Raw genomic sequence first — 6534 nt, forward strand, 5'->3', positions numbered from 1 at the left:
ATATATATATATATATATATATATATATATATATATATATATATATATATATATATATATATATATATATATATATATATATATATATATATATATATATATATATATATGTATATCACGGGGGTTGGAGGGGGGTGTATTTCAAGAGGATCATCAGGATCGGAGCATATTTATTTGAAAGTGGCGTCTTTATACATACAGCTAATCTGAAGAAGTGCATTAGCTCAGGATATCTCTTGCGGATGTGCAAATAAGTTTGACTCATGGGAGCTACAGTGTACAAACTGTTTTCATGTTGTTTAAATCAAATGTAACACATTGCGTTGTGAGATTGTTAGTGGCAAGTGCTGTGTGTGTCCAGGACACTACCTTTCTTGTTCTGTTGTGAAAAAAATTGACGATCATTTGTGCAGCATAAATTTCAAATTAAATTTTCTGGCAAAGACAAAGGCAGAGGACACATAAAGTTCCCTATTGTTGATAGGGAGGAGTTTTGGATGAAGGGCTGGTGTTGTGTTGTGTGTACGGAGCCATTGTTTATGTTCCTTGTAACACCTTTGCTTTTCCTACTATGAGAAGCGAAAATGTCTGCTGTGTAAAAAGCTTATCCTTACATTAAAAAAAAAAGTAAAATTGGGTCTGAGGGTGGCTCAAGTATATAGGACATGTTCCCTAAAACTTAAAGGGTTTCTTCTCTGTACATGGGAAGGTCTTGGGAACCTGCTTGTCACAGACACAGCCTGTCAGGCTGAGGCTATTGGGAAATGAGTCATTAGTTTTAGAGGTGTTCTGTCATGAATTGGACAAAGTGGAGGTTAACGTGCTCATGCTGCTACAGTTAAAAGTCAGGGATGATTAAAGTCATTTTGATTCATCCTCTGTGGACAATGAATGTGAGCTAAATGTCACTCTTATCCATCAAACAGTTATTTAGTGTAAGTGTTGCCTCAACAAAAACATTGCCATCCCTGCACCAATGATGCTAACGTAGCCAAAAAGCCAAAAGATGCTAATAATATACTGTACTGAATGCACCTGCGTTTGTGAAAATGATTTTCACCGTTTAATATTCGTAGATCAACATAATTTAATGTTGTTAGAAGATAAAGCCTATCTCTTTGTTAATAGGCAACCAAATGGGGCGTAGCTGCAGATAAATCTCTGAAATTCATGATGTAGCAGTACAGCATGACACATGAAACAGAAGCCTTGGAGACTCGGCTCGATTAAGCTTTGCAAACTGAATTGTTTTTGTTTCAACATCCAAGGACAAATTCACTTATCCTCGCCAAAGTAAACATTTTACCAACAACTCTGTTGATCAGTGGAAAAGATTGTTTAACTCTATATAATGGCGCCTGATCTCTTTGAAAAAAAAAGCCCAAGCTTGTGTAATCAAAAGCACAGCCTTTTGTCTCTGTAACACACATACCAAAGAAGCTGCCGAGGAGGCCGCATCAGAATGAATGAATATTTAATTGAGGCCTATTGAGGCAGAAGATCAAAATGACCTTGCTCTTAATGATTATTCAGTGATAAAAATAAAAGTAGGCTAGGGGAGAATGGAAGGCGCACACTCAAGATCCTCGGTTTGTCCAGCAGGCAGGAATATATTACACAAACATATGAGGGCAAAACCATAGCATTGTTGATGGATGTGTTTAACTTTGCCTCTCTTCCCCTCCCCCCTCACAGATTACATTAAATTCTTATTTGAACAGAAATCTTAAATGCACGAAAGCCAATTTAAAAGCACAGATTGACAGACTTTTCAAAAAGAAACCATTGTCACTAATTTATTCTGATTATTTATACATTGTAAACACATGAAATCTACTATCATGGAGCGATGCATCCACTATTTCTGTTACTAACACAAGTGTCTTGGGTGAACAATTTAGACGCATGCGGGAGACTCAAATGCAAGACACCAATGAAAGAACAGTGACCCCTTCTTATTGGAAGTTGTCTGGACAAAAAGCAGGTCAATCTGGCTTGTGAGGGAGCAAGACCCTCCTCTCAACTTTCCAGACACTCATGGCAGCAATTGGTGAGGAAAAAAAGGCTGAATTGATGTGGACCGAACATGAATGGCTTTAAGCTCGGTACTTGATAGCGTGCCAGACTGAAAGGAACAGGCTTTCCGTACTCAAAAAACAGTGGTTGTTGCAAGCTCACATTCAAAAGCATATTTGTGCTATTTTGTGTATCATGTAACCTTGCATGGTCTCGAATCTTCGCTACAGGATTCGCGGGATCACTGCACTTTTCATGTGCAACACGAAAATGACATTTCAGGCCACATTTCTGAATGTGAATGACATAACGTCCACACTACACAGTACTGGATGCACAGCACAGGTACAATGAGCTTTGATTACTGAGAAATGTGTCAGTGATCTAATATATCGTCAGAGGTGGAAGAGGTACTCAAATCTTTTACTTGTGTAAAAGTAGTAACACCACATTGTAGAAATACTCTGTCCTGCATTCAAAATCATGCTTAAGTAAAAGTATTCAGGTAAAACTCATTTCAGAATAACATATATGTTATTATTGATTTATATATATTGATGCATTAATGTCTTACCTGTATTACCTTAATGTTGCAACTGCCTCTGATTGAGCTCATTTTAATTACTATATCCTGCTGGGTAGTTTAATTTACAAAAAAAAAACAAAAAACAAACAACATTATTTACTAGTTTAATTATATTTTCATTGAATAATCTGAAAAGTAACTGGTAACCAAAGTTATTAAATAAATGTAGCGGAGCATATTTCCTTCTGAGATGTAATGGATTAGATGTATAAAGTACTATAAAAAAGAATTACTCAAGTAAATTTCGAGTACCTCAGAACTGTACTTAACTATGGAAAATGCGTCAGTCATACTCAAAGTACAAGTATGAGCTTCAAATTATACTTAAAGCATCAGCAGTAAAAGTACTCATAAAGAAAGGCACATTTCATAATAATATATATGATATTACTGGATAATAATTATTGATGCATGATTGTGTTGCAGCTGCTGAAGATAATATAAATTACAGTATATACTGCTTGATGGTTTAATCTATAAAAATACATAATTTGTTCATAATCTGAATATGTAAACTAACTATAGTAACCAACGTTATGAAATAAGTGTAATGGAGTAAGAAGAAAAATATTGCCCTCCAACATGTAGAAGAGAAGAAATGTAAAGTAGCGTCAAATAGAAATAATCAAGTAAAGTACAAGTTACTCAAATATGATTACCTACAGTACTTACATAAATATGCTTAGTTACATTCCACAACTGGATATCACTACAAATGTTGGCTGCAGTGTTGTCGGTATTGACTAATTTTATTGAATAAATGTTTGGTCCATAAAATGTTAGCAAACTGTGAAAAAAAAACATAATAGTCATCCAGAGCCCATGAGGGGATCTGTTTTTTCTCAACAGTGGGCCAAATCTGAAAGACATTAAGTTTGCCATCATAAAAGACCTCAAAATAAACATGAAATACTTAAAAATTAAATTACAAATTGATTATGAAAATTGCTGCAGATAATTTCCCGGAATATTATTAATTTCTTTTCAGCAATTTGAGAGCAAGGGTTTCTTTTAAGACTCATCGCTTTGCAACACTGTCAACAACAAACAAGGGATTCAAGGTTCCTTCACCAGAAATTTAAAACATCAGACACTTAATTTACTCAATTCTAGTGAATTTTTCTGTGCCAATTTGTACCTTTTTTTTGCATCAGTTCATTGTGTAAATGTACCAAATGGGTGCAAACACAATACTGCGACAAATCTTTTTTGGAAAATCCTGGAAATTAGAAAAAGAATTCAAGCAGACTTAAAGAAGTTAATATCAACTTCTTTTTTTCATTGACACTGGAAGCCACAAACTCAGCCACTATCCTCCCATTGCTGTCATTGATGGGTGATTCACCTGTTATATCACTACTGAAATACTGTCCGCTGTGCTGTAAAACAGCGGGGGGCTTATTTTTTTTTTTACAGATATTGTATTCATACATTCCACAAAGCTGCATAGTGCCAGACCTTGACCTTTGTTTTAGTGTAAACGTGGAGCTCTATGGACGCCTAAAGAACGAGTCAAAGCATTTAGCAGAAACACGAGATGCATTCACATGTTGCCAATAGATGTGGTTGTTGTTTATGTTATTGTTACTCATTTAACTAAAAATGGATTTCTCGACTGCTGTGAAAGCTTAAATGAGCTACAGCGCATCATATTAAACACTGAATTAAAAGCTAGACATATTGCTTCAGAGATCAGCTCACTGATCTGAAGCATCACTCTAAATTGTTACTGATTCAATTTTGAAGCCGGTGACGAGGAAAAGGTTTTCTCTTTTGAGCCCACGCAGCTGCTAATATGAAGCAAATCTGACAGAGTTTTTTTGTTTTCAAATAGGGTCCTCAAGGAAAGAGAATCTGAATTGAAACATTTTGTAAGTCTGACATTGCTTCTTACAGATGCGACGTTTAGGTTGCTTTGATAATTTAGCTTTTTATTTTCAACTGAAAAGGAGATGTGCAAGTCAAGCAGTCTCTCTGCACTTTGCTCTCACACTGAACCAGTGGGAATAATTTCAGGGTTTCAAGGACAGTTGGTTCTCTATTTGTGACATCTTCGCATGTGATAAAGAGACAAAACCTTGAGTTTCTCATTTTATAGAAACACACAAGAAAGTACTTTATATAAATATTGATGATGTGCCATGCATATAATGTATAACAACGACAGAGGGATTTTGTGGACTGTGCTGTGTTTTGCCATTTATTTTTAACTTGATAAACATCAACATTGTCTACAATGTCAAAATTAAAATATATATGTATATATTCTGATTGACATTATAATGGACTTTATGAATTCAGTGTCCTAAAAAAAAGTAAGATGTTTTGCGGCTGAATAATACTTAGATTACAATCCAGTAACTGTGCACACACACACACACACACACATACACACATATATATATATATATACGGCATGGTGGATTTTAGCCTGTTTTAAATTTTAAACGTACTCTTCAATGTTTGAAAGTTAAAAGTTAAAAATGAAATGCTAGAGTTGAAAAAAGCCTTGGCATTTCACTGTCATGCATGCAGGAGCACAGTATGTTATTTTTTTACAGGATCTGGTTAGTGCTTACGGTCAAGCCAAAATTTAAAAAAATCCCCACAATCATAAAAAATTATTTGACACACCTCCCCTGTTTTACACCGCCCCTTCATGAATCATGAACAGTCCCTTAACTATTTTTAGGATAATGAGAAGTCTTCAAAAATGAAATTGAAAGAGAAAATTCCTTTCTGTGTTGAAATTACAAATGATATTGCAGCACTATCATAACCATATATATATTTGTTTTTTGTCCTTCCTCACTTTTGATTTGGAGACACCATGCTCTAAGAACAGAGTTTTGTCTGATGTCAACCTGAACATGATAGATCAATTAACTTGGCAAAGCCGACACTGTAATTGAGTCAGTCACTGTACGGATAACACCCTTTAACTGCAAGATAAAAACCTTTTCCACATCCTCCCATGGCAGTCTAACTACACATGCTTTAAAAAAAAAAGAGCTGAATATCATCCTCATGGTCTCTCTGGCACGGAATCAGAAAAAGTTCCTTTTAAAAAATGTTATTGTGTTAGTACACATTAGTACAATATAACTCCATGAGCTATCTGTCGCACACAAGTATCTGTTGACATGCTCCTTAACATGGATATTATGTTAGGGAGCCTTTTAGCAAACTCCAAATTATTCTGCCACAGTCCCTTTTCTGTGGTGGGTCAGGGCTGTCTGAAGCCATTATTGGTAATGAATGTGGAGTCCTACTTTAAAAGGTTCAGGCATGTAAAGTCACCTAAAGCTGACTAATGGAATCCTGCTGACACTGAATGCCAGGGGCTTTTACCACATCCCAGAATGGCAGTTTTGGAAATTTACACTACAGACATAATGAACTATAAATGTAAACTTGGGAATGAAGCCTCCCACACAGCAGCTCTGAGTTATTAATAGACACTGAGCGTTCAAAGTGCTGCAAAATGATAAATTGCAGAAGACTATTGTGTGGTTTCAGCAACAATCCTGCTACTCGTGACTCATTTGCACAATAATACAGAGGATTTCAGACATGCATCTTTGTGCTTCTGTAGCATGATTATTAAAGAAGCAGCTGCGAAAACGCGTGTAGAGCGTTTTGTTGGGAGGTTCTAAATATTCTGAGTTTGTTTGCGCTGCAACACTTTGTGCCCTGGGAGATGGGCCTCTTCAGCAGGTTCACAGGTCGCGCAGCAGCGTGCAGAGTGGCCATTGTGCTTTGTCATTTCACAGGTGACTCACATCACTACACTCGAGCATGCTGGAGGTAGAGCACTCTGAGATGCTTGCGGCATTCAAAATGCATGATTTTCAGCCTAGTGCAAACAAATCGCTTTAAAAGATCAGTTTAATCTATTTCGAGCTGTTATTATGAGCTGGGAGAGTTGTTCA

The 6534-nt window shown here is 36.1% G+C and overlaps 1 long non-coding RNA gene across 2 annotated transcripts in view; it reads left to right on the top strand.

Moving 5' to 3' along the window:
• The window catches only part of LOC148187481 (uncharacterized), a 107188-nt gene that overhangs the window by 9830 nt on the left and 90824 nt on the right, over nt 1–6534 (top strand). The gene's annotated exons all lie outside the window — the stretch shown is intronic.

The sequence above is a fragment of the Plectropomus leopardus genome, chromosome 14 (assembly GCF_026936395.1).
Source record: "Plectropomus leopardus strain MGB_pleo_1.0 chromosome 14, ASM2693639v1, whole genome shotgun sequence".
NCBI lineage: Eukaryota > Metazoa > Chordata > Actinopteri > Perciformes > Serranidae > Plectropomus > Plectropomus leopardus.